The sequence below is a fragment of the Bufo bufo genome, chromosome 4, assembly GCF_905171765.1.
Source record: "Bufo bufo chromosome 4, aBufBuf1.1, whole genome shotgun sequence".
Taxonomy (NCBI): Eukaryota; Metazoa; Chordata; class Amphibia; order Anura; family Bufonidae; genus Bufo; species Bufo bufo.
This window is the reverse complement of record NC_053392.1, coordinates 275,896,566-275,916,083: the sequence shown is the minus strand read 5'-3', so window position 1 is coordinate 275,916,083 and position 19,518 is coordinate 275,896,566.

Genomic DNA, 19,518 nt, shown 5'->3' with positions numbered 1-19,518 from the left:
GATGTAGGGTATTGCCAAAAAAGTGTGCTTTTTTAAACCCAGAAAATTATTGAAGTATTGCAAGCTTGTCTTTTACACTGAAAAATGCAGCAAAGGCCCCAGATGTAGGGTATTGCCAAAAATGGGTGTTTTTTTAAAGCCAGATTATTATAGCAGTATTTCTAGCTTGTATGTCATACTAACAAATGCAGCATAGGCCCCAGATGTAGGGTATTGCCAAAAATGGGTGTATTTTTAATAATAGAATAGAACACCAGTATGTAACGCGTGTATCTCACACTGACAGATGAAGCATAGGCCTCTGATGTAGGGTATTGCCAAAATAGGTGTTTTATTAAACCCAGAATATTATTGCAGTATTTCTAGTTTGTATGTCACACTGACAGATGCAGCCAAGGCTGCAAATTTAGTATTTTGCCCAAAATGGTGTTTTTAAATAACAGAATAGAACACCAGTATCTACCGCGTGTATTTCACACTGTCAGATGCTGCAAAGGCACCAGATGTAGGTGCATAGGCGTGCGCAGCCTATTGCATTAGGGTGTGCACCCTAAAGCACAAACACAGACGCAGCGCACGCACCTGTGTAATATATATATATATATATATATATATATTTATTTATTATATACACACACATATATATACACAAATACACTCTGTATACATACAGACCTGCACTATCAATATAATGAAGAGAGAAGAAATCATTTTTAAACTTACCGTATTTTTCGCCCTATAAGACGCTCTATTCGCTCTATAAGGTTTTAGAGAGGGACAATAAGAAAAAAAAAATTCATTACACCTCAGGTCAGACCACCAATCAGACCCCCAATGTCAATAAGACCCCAATAAGACCTCAGATCAGACCCCAATGTGAATGACCCCCAATCAGACCTCAGATAAGAGCCCCAGTGCCTCATATCAGCCCCCAGTGCCTCATATCAATCCCCCATGCCCCATATAAAATTAAAAAAACAAACACTTTCCTGCTCTGGATGCTGCCACTCCTCACCGCTCGCGCTCGGTAATCCTCTTGTACTGTATGCTGTGTGGGCACGCACAGTGTGAGGTCACAGCGCGGCCTCACACTGTGCGCAGCCTTCACAGTGGAGCGCATGAGGACCAGGAAGAGGTGAGTATAGCGCTTCCTGGCCCTCTGGTACTAATAACTTGATTAGTATTCACCCCATAAGACGCAGGGGCATTTTACCCCCACTTTTGGGGGAAAAAATGCATCTTATGGGGCGAAAAAGTGCAGCATGGGGGTGACAGAACCAGTGTTCCCTCTAAGCCTTGGCAGCTGCTGAGCGGGATCAGCTCAGAGCTGGGCACAGCTCCATCAAAGGTGGGCGATAGGAAAACCTAAGATAATTGTCACATCAAAGAGCATACAAACCACTGCGCCATCCCATACAATACAGTATAACCCCTGCACCATCCCGTACAATATACAGTATAGTCCTCTCTGTGATCACTGGACATTGCTCTCCATATAAAACCATACGGGGGAAAAAATCTCATTGATCCAGAGAACTTGCATAGAAAAACTAATAACCAAGAGGCTAAACAAAACCCTGTTTCTGACCCTTATGTTAAAACATAACTTTCATTTGATTGCTTTAATACCTAAACACCTAAAGGAAAAAATATATTTTTTAAAAAGCTGCTGTTTCTCTAGATGACATTATGTTGATAGTAGTGGTAATAGAGTCTCAAGGGTCTATGAAAGCAGCTACACTATTTTTGCAAACCTTTGAGACTCTATTAACACTACTATCAACATAAGGTCATCTAAAGAAACAGTAGGTTTTAAAAAAAAATTCCTTTAGGTGTTAAAACATAACTTTCATTAGATTGCTCTAACATCTAAACGGAAAAAAAAAAAGAATTAAAAAAAAATGCTTTTTCTCTAGATGACCTTATGTTAATAGTAGTGTTAATAGAGTCTCAAAGGTCTGTAAAAATGGTGTAGCTGCTTTTATAGACCCCTGAGACTCTATTACCACTACTATAAGGTCATCTAGAGAAACAGCAGCTTTTTAAAATTATTTTTTTCCATTAGGTATCAGAGCAATCAAATGAAAGTTATGTTTTAACATAAGGGTCAGAAGCAGGTTTTTTAGCCTCTGTCTTGGCTGTTAGCTTTTCAATTCATAAAGCTCCACATGGAGCTCCCACCCAGCAGTAGATAGAAGCCTGCAGGACACTTCACATGGGCACATCACCTGGGCACATGGTGATGGCTCCATTCCTATGCTGTCCCTGGCACTTCATCAGCAGCAGGGGCGGCGCGCTTCCTGTATTCATAATAACTGAAAAGGAAGCTACTGCTGCTGTGTTCAGCTCCAGAGAGAAGGGGGTGTGAAAGGATCAGCCAATGGCACGGCAGCCAGCTGATACTGGCCAATCAGCAGCCTCCTCCCTGATAACAGAGCTCTGTAGGGTACAGAGCTCTGTTATTGGAGATTTCAGGCATCAGCTGTATTGCTCTGCTGCCTGCAGTGCCGCACATTGTAAACCTCAAGTCGGCTTGATTAGGGTGTGCCCAGGCACACCCGACACACCCCGTGCGCACGCCTATGTGTAGGTGTCACGGCGGGCGTGCACTCAGTATGACAGATAACGAACCAACCAGGCTCTGGGCGAGAGACAGGGAAGGGTCACCTCCAAGCTAATCCCTAACCTCTTTCTCTGAACTGCTCAGCCCATATACAGATCTTGAAGGTAGATCTGAGATGTCCCCGTGCCTGGGCTGACAAAACCCTGAATTCCCTGAGATGGTGAAGTGGGAAATAGGAGCAGCCTGCTCGCACAGAACCTGGATGGGAAAGATGACACAAAACAACCAACTAGAAACAACAGTTATCTTCCTGAGCTGGAGCAGACAGCCAACCTTCCTTCCTAGCTTCTAAGATCACAATAATGAATATAATCCGCTCAGGGCACTGGGCAGAGGAGCTATTTAAACTAATGACTCCACCCAGTGCACCTGATGAGGGGCGGATCCAGCACGACTCCAAAACAAACACTAAACTCATGCTGCAATCCTGGCTGACCTCCGCACATCGTCAGAGTGGGGCATGACAGTACCCCCCCTTCTACGGGTGACCTCCGGACACCCTGGACCAACCTTATCCGGATGGGACCTATGAAAGGCCCTCACCAGACGGCTGGCGTTGACATCTGACGCCGGAACCCACATCCTCTCCTCAGGACCGTATCCCCTCCAGTGAACCAGGTACTGGAGGGAACCCCGCAGAACTCTCGAGTCGAGAATCCTGGAGATCTCGAACTCCAAGTTTCCCTCGACCAGAACAGGAGGAGGAGGCAATGGCGATGGTACCACCGGTTTAACATATTTTTTTAGTAAAGACTTGTGGAAGACATCGTGGATCCTCCAAGTCTGCGGCAGATCAAGTCGAAATGCCACAGGATTGATCACAGCAGAAATCTTATATGGACCAACAAATCTTGGACCCAGTTTCCAAGATGGCATTCTCAACTTGATATTCCTAGTGGACAACCACACCAAATCACCCACACACAGGTCCGGACCAGTCACACGTCTCCTGTCAGCCATTCGTTTATACCTCTCACCCATCCTCTCCAAATTCCCTTGAATCCCCCGCCAGATAGAGGATAAGGCAGAAGAGAATCTCTCCTCCTCTGGCATCCCGGAGGAACCAGACCCAGAAAAGGTACCAAACTGAGGATGGAAACCGTATGCGCCAAAAAATGGCGACTTACCCGTGGACTCCTGCCTACGGTTATTCAATGCAAATTCTGCTAAGGGCAAGAACGAGGACTAGTCCTCCTGATTCTCAGCCACAAAGCACTTCAAGTAGGTCTCCAGGTTTTGATTGGTACGCTCCGTCTGACCATTCGACTGTGTGACCGTACCACGCAGATCCGCAACCTCTAGGGATAAACCCTGCATGCGGTCAACCAGTGCATCAATTGACGCCATCACAAAAGCGCTGAGTGATGGCAGTCACAGTATGGCGGATTATAATGTCACGGCGGGCGTGCACTCAGTATGACAGATAACGAACCAACCAGGCTCTGGGCGAGAGACAGGGAAGGGTCACCTCCTAGCTAATCCCTGACCTCTTTCTCTGCACTGCTCAGCCCATCTACAGATCTTGAAGGTAGATCTGAGATGTCCCCGTGCCTGGGCTGACAAAACCCTGAATTCCCTGAGATGGTGAAGTGGGAAATAGGAGCAGCCTGCTCGCACAGAACCTGGATGGGAAAGATGACACAAAACAACCAACTAGAAACAACACTTATCTTCCTGAGCTGGAGCAGACAGCCAACCTTCCTTCCTAGCTTCCAAGATCACAATAATGAATATAATCCGCTCAGGGAACTGGGCAGAGGAGCTATTTAAACTAATGACTCCACCCAGTGCACCTGATGAGGGGCGGATCCAGCACGACTCCAAAACAAACACTAAACTCGTGCTGCAATCCTGGCCGACCTCCGCACATCGTCAGAGTGGGGCATGACAGTAGGATATTGCCAAAAATGTGTGTTTTTTTAAACCAAGAAAATTATTGAAGTATTTCATGCTTGCATCTCACACTGACAGTTGCAGCCAAGGCTGCAAATTTAGTATTTTGCCCAAAATGGGTGTTTTTTTAATAACAGAATAGAACACCAGTATCTAACGTGTGTATTTCACACTGACAGATGCTGCAAAGGCACCAGATGTAGGGTATTGCCAAAAATAGGTGTTTTTTTAAACCCAGATTATTATAGCAGTGTTTCTAGCTTGTATGTCACACTAATAAATGCAGCATAGGCCCCAGATGTAGGGTATTGCCAAAAATGTGTGCTTTTTTAAACCCAGAAAATTATTGAAGTATTGCAAGCTTGTCTTTTACACTGAAAAATGCAGCAAAGGCCCCAGATGTAGGGTATTGCCAAAAATGGGTGTTTTTTTAAAGCCAGATTATTATAGCAGTATTTCGAGCTTGTATCTCACACTGACAGATGAAGCATAGGCCTCTGATGTAGGGTATTGCCAAAATGGGTGTTATATTAAACCCAGAATATTATTGCAGTATTTCTAGTTTGTATGTCACACTGACAGACGCAGCCAAGGCTGCAAATTTAGTATTTTGCCCAAAATGGGTGTTTTTAAATAAGTAGTATCTACCGCGTGTATTTCACACTGTCAGATGCTGCAAAGTCACCAGATGTAGGATATTGCCAAAAATGGGTGTTTTTTTAAACCCAGAATATTATTGCAGTATTTCAAGCTTGCATCTCACACTGACAGTTGCAGCCAAGGCTGCAAATTTAGTATTTTGCCCACAATGGATGTTTTTTTTAATAACAGAATAGAACACCAGTATCTAACGCGTGTATTTCACACTGACAAATGCTGCAAAGGCCCCAGATGTAGGATATTGCCAAAGATTTGTTTTTTTTTTAAACCCAGATTATTATTGCAGTTCTCAAACTTGTTTTTCACACTAACAAATGCAGCATAGGCCCCAGATGTAGGATATTACCAAAAATGGGTGTTTTTTTTAAAACCAAATTATTACTGCAGTATTTCAAGCTTTGATTTGAATGTCACAAATGCACATATGCTGTGCTGGTGCACTGAGCTTGCATAAAATGGCCGCCACCACCCACCTAACTAACAGATGGATAAAAGTTGTTTTTCTGTGTCACTGGGCTCAGGGCAGGGTAAAAAGATTGTGCACTGCACCCACAAAACTAAATCTATGTAGATCACTGAGTTGACAAGCACTTCAGATTATAGATTCTTTCCTATTCTCTCCCTCACAGTAGCAGAATCCTATCCCTACACTAATCAGAGCAGAGTGACGTGCAGCGCTATGTGAATCTAGCTTATATAGAGGCTGGGTCACATGCTCCACTGGCCAATCACAGCCATGCCATTAGTAGGCATGGCTGTGATGGCTTCTAAGGGCACAAGAGTAAAACGCTTCTTGATTGGCTGCTCTGCAGCCTTTCAAAAAGCGCCAATAAATCGCCGAACACTGAACTTTTACTGAAAAGTAAGTTCAGGTTCGGGTCTGGGGTCCAAAAAACCTAAAGTTCGGTACGAACCCGATCTTTACAGTTCGGGTTCGCTCAACCCTAGTAACAGGGATTCAGAGATTGATTCCGGAGAGGGAGCCTAATAAAAAGCTACGCTACCACTTCCAAGCAAGGCAGCATGCGCGCAAATCACCTATTAGGTATAATTAGGTGAGGGCCTGAAGGTGATCTGACCATTCAAAATATTGTAGGTGAGGTCCTGCTGGTGAGATGACCCTCTAAAAAATTATAAGCGAGAACCTGCAGGTGAGCTGACCCTGTAAAACATTATATGCGAGGGCCCGCTGGTGAGCTGACCCTGTAAAAGATTTTAGGTGCAGGCCTGCTGGAAGAGATGGCCTTGCGGTTCGCCCAGCGGTCTTTTCGCTGCAAACTTTGCTAGTTCGCGGTTCGCCGAACGGGCGACCATATGGCGATGTCCGCTGGCGCCATATTCTTTTACATTGTGAAGAACTTTGACCCATGACACATCCATCAAGGTGGTACAAAACAGCCAATTGAGACGTTTCAGCACATACCTTATAAATAAACCCGATCTGTCTGCCATTTTACTTTCAGTCTTTTGCCAGTGTAGGGAGAGGTTGCTGTGTGGAGCAGGGACAGACTGTTAAAGACACCAAATACTAGCTGAGGACTTTTAAGGACTGGTTTGGTCTGCTATCGATAGGTGTGACTTACTAAGGGGTGTGATATACGGTACTTATAATATACTTTCTAACATACAAAGTATAATATAGTGCATTTGTATTGTGTAGCAGTTGTGTGCGGTTCTGCTGCGATACTGCAGCCACAGAGTGCCAAATGCTATTGGAACAAATAATTTCTACTGGTGTGATATAGCAGTTGCCCCACAAAAAAACTGATTGAAGCAGGGGTTTTACATACCAATAATATACTTTCTATTTAGTGCATTTAGGTAGTGCAGCATTTGTTTGCGGTTTTGCTGCAGTACCGCAGCTACACAGAGTGGCAAACGTCATTGGAACAAATAATTTCTACTGGTGTTATATACCAGTTGCCCCCCCAAAAACTGATTGAAGCAGGGGTGTTATATACCAATAGTATACTTTCTACAGGGTGGGCCATTTATATGGATACACCTTAATAAAATGGGAATGGTTGGTGATATTAACTTCCTGTTTGTGGCATATTAGTATATGTGAGGGGGGAAACTTTTCAAGATGGGTGGTGACCATGGCGGCCATTTTGAATTCGGACATTTTGAATCCAACTTTTGTTTTTTTCAATAGGAAGAGGGTCATGTGACACATCAAACTTATTGGGAATTTCACACGAAAAACAATAGTGTGCTTGGTTTAAATGTAACTTTATTCTTTCATGAGTTATTTACAAGTTTCTGACCACTTATAAAATGTGTTCAATGTGCTGCCCATTGTGTTGGATTGTCAATGCAACCCTCTTCTCCCACTCTTCACACACTGATAGCAACACCGCAGGAGAAAAGCTAGCACAGGCTTCCAGTATCCATAGTTTCAGGTGCTGCACATCTCGTATCTTCACAGCATAGACGATTTCCTTCAGATGATTTCTTGTGAAATTCCCAATAAGTTTGATGTGTCACATGACCCTCTTCCTATTGAAAAAACAAAAGTTGGATTCAAAATGGCAAACTTCAAAATGGCCGCCATGGTCACCACACATCTTGAAAAGTTTCCCCCCTCACATACACTAATGTGCCACAAACAGGAAGTTAATATCACCAACCATTCCCATTTTATTAAGGTGTATCCATATAAATGGCCCACCCTGTACTTTCTATATAGTGTATTTGGGTAGTGCAGCATTTGTTTGCGGTTTTGCTGCGATACCTCAGCTATACAGAGTGACAAACGCAATTGGCGCAAATTATTTCAACTTGTGTGATATACCAGTTGCCCCCAAAAAAACTGATTGATTCAGGGGTGTTATATACAAATTATATACTTTATATATAGTGCATTTGGGTAGTGCAGCATTTGTTTGCGGTTTTGCTGCATTACCACAGCTACACAGAGTGACAAACGTTATTGGAACAAATAATTTATACTGTTGTGAAATACCAGTTCCCCCCAAAAAACAGATTGAAGCAGGGGTGTGATATACCAATAATATACTTTCTATATTGCGCATTTAGGTAGTGCAGCATTTGTTTGCGGTTTTGCTGCATTACCGCAGCTATACAAAGTAACAAATGCTATTGGAACAAATAATTTCTACTGATGTGATATACCAGTTGCCCCCCCCAAAAAACTGATTGATGGGTTGAATTTCGTTAGCCATGTTTTTAATCCAATTTAATATTTTTAGTTATTTTAAACATATGTATTTGACATGTATTTGTACTGGCCTGCAGTAAAATTGATATCCAATGAACGTCTAATATACCTCCAGCCACATAATCACTTGATATTTTCTGTACGGTGAATAAATAATTTTTGGGACCTGTAATGTAACTGGCCAACAGCAAAATTGTTATATGGTGACCGCCTAATGTACCTCCAGCCACATTATTATTTGTTCTTTTCTGTACAGTGAATGAATAATTTTTGGGGCCTGTAGTCCACTGGCCTACAGTAAAATTGATATCCATTAACCGTCTAATATACCTCCGGCCACATAATCACTTGATGTTTTCTGTCCGGTGAATAAATAATTTTTGGGGCCTGTAGTCCACTGGCCTGCAGTAAAATTGATATCCATTGACCGTCTAATATACCTCCAGCCACACAATTACTTGTTCTTTTCTGTACGTTAAATGAATAATTTTTGGGGCCTGTAGTCCACTGGCCTGCAGTAAAATTGATATTCAATGACCGTCTAATATACCTCCAGCCACATAATTACTTGATGTTTTCTGTCCGGTGAATGCCTAATGTTTGGGGCCTGTAATCCACTGGCCTAAAATAAAAATTTTCTAGGCTCCAGCAGGGCACATTTTTGAGAGTTTTCCTTTAAGGCGCATAAAAGCATAGCTTAAAACCCTTAATGACCAGACCACTTTTTACAATTCTGCACTACACTACTTTCACGGTTTATTGCTCGGTCATGCAACTTACCACCCAAATGAATTTTACCTCCTTTTCTTCTCACTAATAGAGCTTTCATTTGGTGGTATTTCATTGCTGCTGACATTTTTACCTTTTTTGTTATTAATCGAAATTTAACGAAATTTTTGCAAACAAATGACATTTTTCACTTTCAGTTGTAAATTTTTTTTAAAAAAACAACATCTAAACATAAATTTTTCTCTAAATTTATTGTTCTACATGTCTTTGATAAAAAAAAAATGTTTGAGTAAAAAAAAATGGTTTGGGTAAAAGTTATAGCGTTTACAAACTATGGTACAAAAATGTGAATTTCTGCTTTTTGAAGCAGTTCTGACTTTCTGAGCACCTGTCATGTTTCCTGAGGTTCTACAATGCCCAGACAGTAGAAAAACCCCACAAATAACCCCATTTCGGAAAGAAGACACCCTAAGGTATTCGCTGATGGGCATAGTGAGTTCATAGAACTTTTTATTTTTTGTCACAAGTTAGCGGAAAATGATGATTTTTTTTATTTTTATTTTTTTCTTACAAAGTCTCATATTTCATGTGTGACAAAAAATAAAAACTTCCATGAACTCACTATGCCTATCACGAAATACCTTGGGGTGTCTTCTTTCCAAAATGGGGTCACTTGTGGGGTAGTTATACTGCCCTGCCCTGGTTATACTGCCCTGGGTGAGAGAAATAGCTCTCTAAAAGACAACTTTTCCCATTTTTTTATACAAAGTTGTCATTTGACAGAGATATTTATCTCACCCAGCATGGGCATGTGTAAATAGACACCCCAAAACACATTGCCCGACTTCTCCTGAGTACGGCGATACCAGATGTGTGACACTTTTTTGCAGCCTAGGTGGGCAAAGGGGCCCACATTCCAAAGAGCACCTTTAGGATTTCACAGGGCATTTTTTACACATTTTGAATTCAAACTACTTCTCACGCATTAGGGCCCCTAAAATGCCAGGGCAGTATAACTACCCTACAAGTGACCCCATTTTGGAAAGAAGACACCCCAAGGTATTTCGTGATGGGCATAGTGAGTTCATGGAAGTTTTTATTTTTTGTCAAAAGTTGGTGGAATAGGAGACTTTGAAAGGAAAAAAAATAAAAAAAATCATCATTTTCCGCTAACTTGTGACAAAAAATTAAAAGTTCTATGAACTCACTATGCCCATCAGCGAATACCTTAGGGTGTCTACTTTCCGAAATGGGGTCATTTGTGGGGTTTTTCTACTGTCTGGGCATGGTAGAACCTCAGGAAACATGACAGGTGCTCAGAAAGTCAGAGCTGCTTCAAAAAGCGGAAATTCACATTTTTGTACCATAGTTTGTAAACGCTATAACTTTTATCCAAACCATTTTTTTTTACCCAAATTTTTTTTTTCAAAGACATGTAGAACAATAAATTTAGAGAAAAATGTATATAAAAATGTAGTCTTTTTTGAAAATTTTTACAACTGAAAGTGAAAAATGTCATTTTTTTGCAAAAATTTTGGTAAATTTTGATTAATAACAAAAAAAGTAAAAATGTCAGCAGCAATGAAATACCACCAAATGAAAGCTCTATTAGTGAGAAGAAAAGTAGGTAAAATTCATTTGGGTGGTAAGTTGCATGACCGAGCAATAAACCGTGAAAATAGTGTAGTGCAGAATTGTAAAAAGTGGTCTGGTCATTAAGGGTGTTTAAGCTAGGGGAGCTGAGGTGGTTAAAGGGCTTGTGTCACTTTAGCAAATAGCATTTATTATTTAGAGAAAGTTAATAGAAACCAGTTACTAATGTTTTGTTACCCATATTTTTTCCTTCACTGGCTGGATTCATTTTTCCATCACAGTATAAACGGCTTGTTTCCATGGTTATGACCACCCTGCAATCCATCAGCTGTGGTCGTGCTTGCACACTTTAGAAAAAAGGTCATGATCTAGGTCACTGTATCGGCCACCAGATATGTTGGCACTTTTTGATATAGTGGGCAAGCACGGCCATTGCTGCTGGATTGCAGAATGGTAGTAACTAGGGATGAGCGAACCCGAACTGTATAGTTCGGGTTCGTACCAAATTTTGGGGTGTCCGTGACACGGACCCGAACCCGAACATTTTCGTAAAAGTCTGGGTTCGGGTTCGGTGTTCGGCGCTTTCTTGGCGCTTTTTGAAAGGCTGCAAAGCAGCCAATCAACAAGCGTCATACTACTTGGCCCAAGAGGCCATCACAGCCATGCCTACTATTGGCATGGCTGTGATTGGCCAGTGCACCATGTGACCCAGCCTCTATTTAAGCTGGAGTCACGTAGCGCCGCACGTCACTCTGCTATGATCAGTATAGGGAGAGGTTGCAGCTGCGACGTTAGGGCGAGATTAGGCAGATTAACTCCTCCAAAAGACTTCATTCTGTGATCGATCTGCAGCTGTGGATCATTGAAGTGCTATTATTGACTTGCTCACTTTTTTGAGGCTGCCCAGAGCGTTTTTAGATCACTTTTTTTCTGGGGTGATTGGCGGCCATTTTGTGACTTGTGGTGCGCCAGCACGAGCTATCACCAAGTGTATTTAACCATCGATAGTGTGGTTATTTTGTGCTATATCCTACATCAGCTGCAGGCTGAGCCTGTGTCACCGAAGTGCATTTAACCATCAACAGTCTGGTTATTTTTTGGCCATATACTACATCAGCTGCAGGCTGAGCCTGTCACCCAGCGCCTAAAAAATAGACCTGACATTTCTATTCAACAAAATCTGCACAGTTTTAGCTGGTCAAGTTATTTGTAGTGACCGTAAAAGCAGACTTTTTGTTCTGGGTTGAAAAAGCATTCCCAAATTTGCCATTCTGAAAATAACTAGTTTGTGGTATTTGAGGCCTACTTGAAATCTATCCCAAAAAGAAAATCTTACATTGAAGGTATTGATAGTGTCATTCAGAAAAACCTAAGACACACGCTAGCGTGCTGATAGAAGTGTCATTCTGTGATTAAACCTATAACTGTCACACAGCGCAAAAAAAAACAGGTCTCACATCTCTATTCAACCAAATCTGCACAGTTTTAGCTGGTCAAGTTATTTGTAGTGACCGTAAAAGCAGACTTTTTGTTCTGGGTCGAAAAAGCATTCCCAAATTTGCCATTCTCAAAATAACTAGTTTGTGGTATATGAGGCCTACTTGAAATCTATCCCAAAAAGAAAATCTTACATTGAAGGTATTGATAGTGTCATTCAGAAAAACCTAAGACACACGCTAGCGTGCTGATAGAAGTGTCATTCTGTGATTAAACCTATAACTGTCACACAGCGCAAAAAAAAAACAGGTCTCACATCTCTATTCAACCAAATCTGCACAGTTTTAGCTGGTCAAGTTATTTGTAGTGACCGTAAAAGCAGACTTTTTGTTCTGGCTTGAAAAAGCATTCCCAAATTTGCCATTCTCAAAATTGTGGTGAACGGGAACAATGAGGAAAACATCTAATAAGGGACGCGGACGTGGACATGGTCGTGGTGGTGTTAGTGGACCCTCTGGTGCTGGGAGAGGACATGGCCGTTCTGCCACAGCCACACGTCCTAGTGAACCAACTACCTCAGGTCCCAGTAGCCAGCAGAATTTACAGAGATATTTGATGGGGCCCAATGCCGTTCTAAGGATGGTAAGGCCTGAGCAGGTACAGGCATTAGTCAATTGGGTGGCCGACAGTGGATCCAGCACGTTCACATTATCTCCCACCCAGTCTTCTGCAGAAAGCGCACAGATGACGCATGAAAACCAAGCCCATCGGTCTGTCACATCACCCCCATGCATATCAGGGAAACTGTCTGAGCCTCAAGTTATGCAGCAGTCTCTTATGCTGTTTGAAGACTCTGCTGCCAGGGTTTCCCAAGGGCATCCACCTAGCCCTTCCCCAGGGGTGGAAGAGATAGAATGCACTAACGCACAACCACTTATTTTTCCTGATGATGAGGACATGGGAATACCACCTCAGCACGTCTCTGATGATGACGAAACACAGGTGCCAACTGCTGCGTCTTTCTGCAGTGTGCAGACTGAACAGGAGGTCAGGGATCAAGACTGGGTGGAAGACGATGCAGGGGACGATGAGGTCCTAGACCCCACATGGAATGAAGGTCGTGCCACTGACTTTCACAGTTCGGAGGAAGAGGCAGTGGTGAGACCGAGCCAACAGCGTAGCAAAAGAGGGAGCAGTGGGCAAAATCAGAACACCCGCCGCCAAGAGACTCCGCCTGCTACTGACCGCCGCCATCTGGGACCGAGCACCCCAAAGGCAGCTTCAAGGAGTTCCCTGGCATGGCACTTCTTCAAACAATGTGCTGACGACAAGACCCGAGTGGTTTGCACGCTGTGCCATCAGAGCCTGAAGCGAGGCATTAACGTTCTGAACCTTAGCAAAACCTGCATGACCAGGCACCTGCATGCAAAGCATGAACTGCAGTGGAGTAAACACCTTAAAAACAAGGAAGTCACTCAGGCTCCCCCTGCTACCTCTTCTGCTGCTGCCGCCTCGGCCTCTTCTGCTGCTGCTGCCGCCGCCTCGGCCTCTTCCTCCGCCTCTGGAGGAACGTTGGCACCGGCCGCCCAGCAAACATGGGATGTACAACCAACACCACCACCTGCGTCACCAAGCATCCCAACCATGTCACACGGCAGCGTTCAGCTCTCCATCTCACAAACATTTGAGAGAAAGTGTAAATTCTCACCTAGCCACCCTCGATCCCTGGCCCTGAATGCCAGCATTTCTAAACTACTGGCCTATGAAATGCTGTCATTTAGGCTGGTGGACACACACAGCTTCAAACAGCTCATGTCACTTGCTGTCCCACAGTATGTTGTTCCCAGCCGCCACTACTTCTCCAAGAGAGCCGTGCCTTCCCTGCACAAACAAGTGTCCGATAAAATCAAGTGTGCACTGCGCAACGCCATCTGTGGCAAGGTCCACCTAACCACAGATACGTGGACCAGTAAGCACGGCCAGGGACGCTATATCTCCCTAACTTCACACTGGGTAAATGTAGTGGCGGCTGGGCCCCAGGCGGAGAGCTATTTGGCGCACGTCCTTCCGCCGCCAAGGATCGCAGGGCAACATTCTTTGCCTCCTGTCTCCTCCTCCTCCTACTCAGCTTCCTCCTCCTCTTCTTCCACCTGCTCATCCAGTCAGCCACACACCTTCACCACCAACTTCAGCACAGCACGGGGTAAACGTCAGCAGGCCATTCTGAAACTCATATGTCTGGGGGACAGGCCCCACACCGCACAGGAGTTGTGGCGGGGTATAGAACAACAGACCGACGAGTGGTTGCTGCCGGTGAGCCTCAAGCCCGGCCTGGTGGTGTGCGATAATGGGCGAAATCTCGTTGCAGCTCTGGGACTAGCCGGTTTGACGCATATTCCTTGCCTGGCGCATGTGCTGAATTTGGTGGTGCAGAAGTTCATTCACAACTACCCCGACATGTCAGAGCTGATGCATAAAGTGCGGGCCGTCTGTTCGCGCTTCCGGCGTTCACACCCTGCCGCTGCTCGCCTGTCTGCGCTACAGCGTAACTTCGGCCTTCCCGCTCACCGCCTCATATGCGACGTGCCCACCAGGTGGAACTCCACCTTGCATATGCTGGACAGACTGTGCGAGCAGCAGCAGGCCATAGTGGAGTTTCAGCTGCAGCACGCACGGGTCAGTCGCACTGCGGATCAGACCCACTTCACCACCAATGACTGGGCCTCCATGCGAGACCTGTGTGCCCTGTTGCGCTGTTTCGAGTACTCCACCAACATGGCCAGTGGCGATGACGCCGTTATCAGCGATACAATACCACTTCTATGTCTCCTTGAGAAAACACTTAGGGCGATGATGGAAGAGGAGGTGGCCCAGGGGGAAGAGGAGGAAGAGGGGTCATTTTTAGCACTTTCAGGCCAGTCTCTTCGAAGTGACTCAGAGGGAGGTTTTTTGCAACACCAGAGGCCAGGTACAAATGTGGCTAGACAGGGCCCACTACTGGAGGACGAGGAGGACGAGGATGAGGAGGAGGTGGAGGAGGATGAGGATGAAGCATTTTCACAGCGGGGTGGCACCCAAAGCAGCTCGGGCCCATCACTGTTGAGTGGCTGGGGGGAAACACAGGACGATGACGATACGCCTCCCACAGAGGACAGCTTGTCCTTACCTCTGGGCAGCCTGGCACACATGAGCGACTACATGCTGCAGTGCCTGCGCAACGACAGCAGAGTTGCCCACATTTTAACGTGTGCGGACTACTGGGTTGCCACCCTGCTGGATCCCCGGTACAAAGACAATGTGCCCACCTTACTTCCTACACTGGAGCGTGATAGGAAGATGCGCGATTACAAGCGCACGTTGGTAGACGCGCTACTGAGAGCATTCCCAAATGTCACAGGGGAACCAGTGGAAGCCCAAGGCGAAGGCAGAGGAGGAGCAAGAGGTCGCCAACGCAGCTGTGTCACGCCCAGCTCCTCTGAGGGCAGGGTTAGCATGGCAGAGATGTGGAAAAGTTTTGTCAGCACGCCACAGCTAAGTGCACCACCACCTGATACGGAACGTGTTAGCAGGAGGCAACATTTCACTAACATGGTGGAACAGTACCTGTGCACACCCCTCCACGTACTGACTGATGGTTCGGCCCCATTCAACTTCTGGGTCTCCAAATTGTCCACGTGGCCAGAGCTAGCCTTTTATGCCTTGGAGGTGCTGGCCTGCCCGGCGGCCAGCGTTTTGTCTGAACGTGTATTCAGCACGGCAGGGGGCGTCATTACAGACAAACGCAGCCGCCTGTCTACAGCCAATGTGGACAAGCTGACGTTCATAAAAATGAACCAGGCATGGATCCGACAGGACCTGTCCATCCCTTGTGCAGATTATATATTTACTACCTCCCATTAACAATATATTATTCTACTCCAGGGCACTTCCTCATTCAATACTATTTTTAATTTCATTTTACCATTATATTGCGGGCAACCCAAAGTTGAATGAACCTCTCCTCTGTCTGGGTGCCGGGGCCTAAATGTGTGACAGTGGCCTGTTCCAGTGGTGGGTGACGTGAAGCCTGATTCTCTGCTATGACATGAATGCCGATTCTGCGCTGACATAAGGCCAGATTCTCTGTTACCGGACCGCTCTCCTCTGCCTGGGTGCCTGGGCCTAAATGTGTGACAGTGGCCTGTTCCAGTGGTGGCTGACGTGAAGCCTGATTCTCTGCTATGACATGAAGACTGATTCTGCGCTGACATAAGGCCAGATTCTCTGTTACGGGACCGCTCTCCTCTGTCTGGGTGCCGGGGCCTAAATGTGTGACAGTGGCCTGTTCCAGTGGTGGGTGACGTGAAGCCTGATTCTCTGCTATGACATGAATACAGATTCTGCGCTGACATAAGGCCAGATTCTCTGTTACGGGACCTCTCTCCTCTGCCTGGGTGCCTGGGCCTAAATGTGTGACAGTGGCCTGTTCCAGTGGTGGGTGACGTGAAGCCTGATTCTCTGCTATGACATGAATACAGATTTTGCGCTGACATAAGGCCAGATTCTCTGTTACGGGACCTCTCTCCTCTGCCTGGGTGCCTGGGCCTAAATGTGTGACAGTGGCCTGTTCCAGTGGGGGGTGACGTGAAGCCTGATTCTCTGCTATGACATGAATACAGATTCTGCGCTGACATAAGGTGAGATTCTCTGTTACGGGACCGCTCTCCTCTGCCTGGGTCTAAATGTGTGACAGTGGCCTGTTCCAGTGGTGGGTGACGTGAAGCCTGATTCTCTGCTATGACATGAATACAGATTCTGCGCTGACATAAGGCCAGATTCTCTGTTACGGGACCTCTCTCCTCTGCCTGGGTGCCTGGGCCTAAATGTGTGACAGTGGCCTGTTCCAGTGGTGGGTGACGTGAAGCCTGATTCTCTGCTATGACATGAAGACAGATTCTGCGCTGACATAAGGCCAGATTCTCTGTTACGGGACCGCTCTCCTCTGTCTGGGTGCCGGGGCCTAAATGTGTGACAGTGGCCTGTTCCAGTGGTGGGTGACGTGAAGCCTGATTCTCTGCTATGACATGAAGACAGATTCTGCGCTGACATAAGGCCAGATTCTCTGTTACGGGACCGCTCTCCTCTGTCTGGGTGTCGGGGCCTAAATGTGTGACAGTGGCCTGTTCCAGTGGTGGGTGACGTGAAGCCTGATTCTCTGCTATGACATGAAGACTGATTCTGCGCTGACATGAAGCCAGATTCTCTGCTATGGCATGAAGAGACTGATTCTCTGCTGACATGAAGCCAGATTCTTTGCTATGGCATGAAGAGACTGATTCTCTGCTGACGTGAAGCCAGATTCTCTGCTATGGGACCTCTGTCCAATTGATATTGGTTCATTTTTATTTTTTTAATTTTAATTTTAATTCATTTCCCTATCCACATTTGTTTGCAGGGGATTTACCTACATGTTGCTGCCTTTTGCAGCCCTCTAGCTCTTTCCTGGGCTGTTTTACAGCCTTTTTAGTGCCCAAAAGTTCAGGTCCCCATTGACTTCAATGGGGTTCGGGTTCGGGACGAAGTTCGGTTCGGGTTCGGATCCCGAACCCGAACATTTACGGGAAGTTCGGCCGAACTTCTCGAACCCGAACATCCAGGTGTTCGCTCAACTCTAGTAGTAACCATGGAAATGAGCATTGTATAATGTGATGGAGAAATTAATCCAGCCAGCAATGGAGGCAATATGGATAATAACTAGTGATGAGAAAATTATTCAAAAGTTTGGTTTGGCTGCTTTAAAAAAAAAAAAAAAGTGATGAGTTACTTTGAATTACTTTGCATTTCCTTGTAAGTAGTGGGTAAAATGACAGGGATTGTCATTGTAACCATCAGATGCCGCATTCATACATGATCGCGGCATCTAATATAAATAACAGAATGGCAAATAAAATAAAAAATCATACTTACTTGATCCATTTGCTCGCGGCGGGCCAGTCGCTGCCATCTTGCTTGAAGGTCTGACGCAAAATCTTGCATGGCCTGTAATGACATCATCACACAGGCCGGTGTGGTGACATCATACGTCACTGCTCACTGGATTTAGTGCAAGATGTTCAAGCAAGTGCAAGACATCCAGCCCATCACAAGCAAATGGATCAGGTATGTATTTTTTTTTTTTACTATTTCAGGTTAAATTGATTCGCTACCATGAAGCACGCCGAAATTCAGCTTTGTGGCAAATCGCATTTATCCTGAAATTCTTATTGAAGTTCACTTTGTGGACTTCGATTAATTCAACACAAATAATAACAATATATTAGCAAGTGGCTTGTATTAACTTTCTGTATATCATTCTAAAGTGACACAACCCCTTTAAATTATTTTTTATGAGAAGGATTGAATTTGCAGTTAATTGCAATTCATCTTATCACTCTTCATAACCATCTAATGTTAATGCAAATTGACACAATAAAAATGGAAATAGCAAACTTTGTGAAAAACAAAATTTGTGCCAGTCTCAATGTAATGAGGGTCACCTTGGGTAGTGGAGTTCAGTGGGTGAGGATTGGATAAAGTTGGAAAGAGGACATATTCATTTCGAGATATTAGCTTACTGTATCCCAAATTTTAGTCTTTCAGTATGAGTGGACATACAGTAGGTATGGTAAATATCGGTTGCATGTTTGAAGGCAGTCAGCTGTTATTGTTTGATTAGTTGGCAATGAAATGTAATTGTCATATGTGCAGATGTAGAGCTCTGGAGCAGGGGTACTTTGAAGTCTGGACATTTGTGGACATTTGCCCATGTTTCCTTAACTTCTTACTTTATTTCAATTGAAAGGTAATGTGCACTGTTCAATGCTGTGTAACAGAATTTTATATGTATGTTGTGATCTATATCTTGTTCATTTGCACTGTATTTGCAAGAAAAGGATTAATGAATACTGAGAGACTTTTGAGACTTTGAATGAGAAGCTGATAATTTTCCACAGCTGCAATAGGGTTAAAAGAATAGCATGTTTTGGAGGGAAAAAGCCAGACTTGTTTACCATCAAAACCAGGCAGACTGACCTTTTGAATGTCTGGTTTTAGCTATGTTGTTATGTCTGAAAACTTGTTTTGGTCTGAAAAAACTGTTGTGTCATTGCCATTGAGTATCATTGAATCTCTAATGTAAGTCTATGACAGATGGGAGTGGAAATTTTGTAATTGTTTCTGCTGAGTTTCTCCACTCCACACTTTCCAATAGAAGGTTCCAGTCTAGATAGAAACTGTATATAAGGCAAGCAGTCAGAGCCTCTAGTGTTCTGAAGTTAGGAATCAGTGCTTGGAGGGGGAAACTCATGCCAGTGAGTGACCAGAAGAAGACGCTGAGCCACAGACCATGAGTCACCAACCCTGTGACCAAAGAGCCACCCGGACT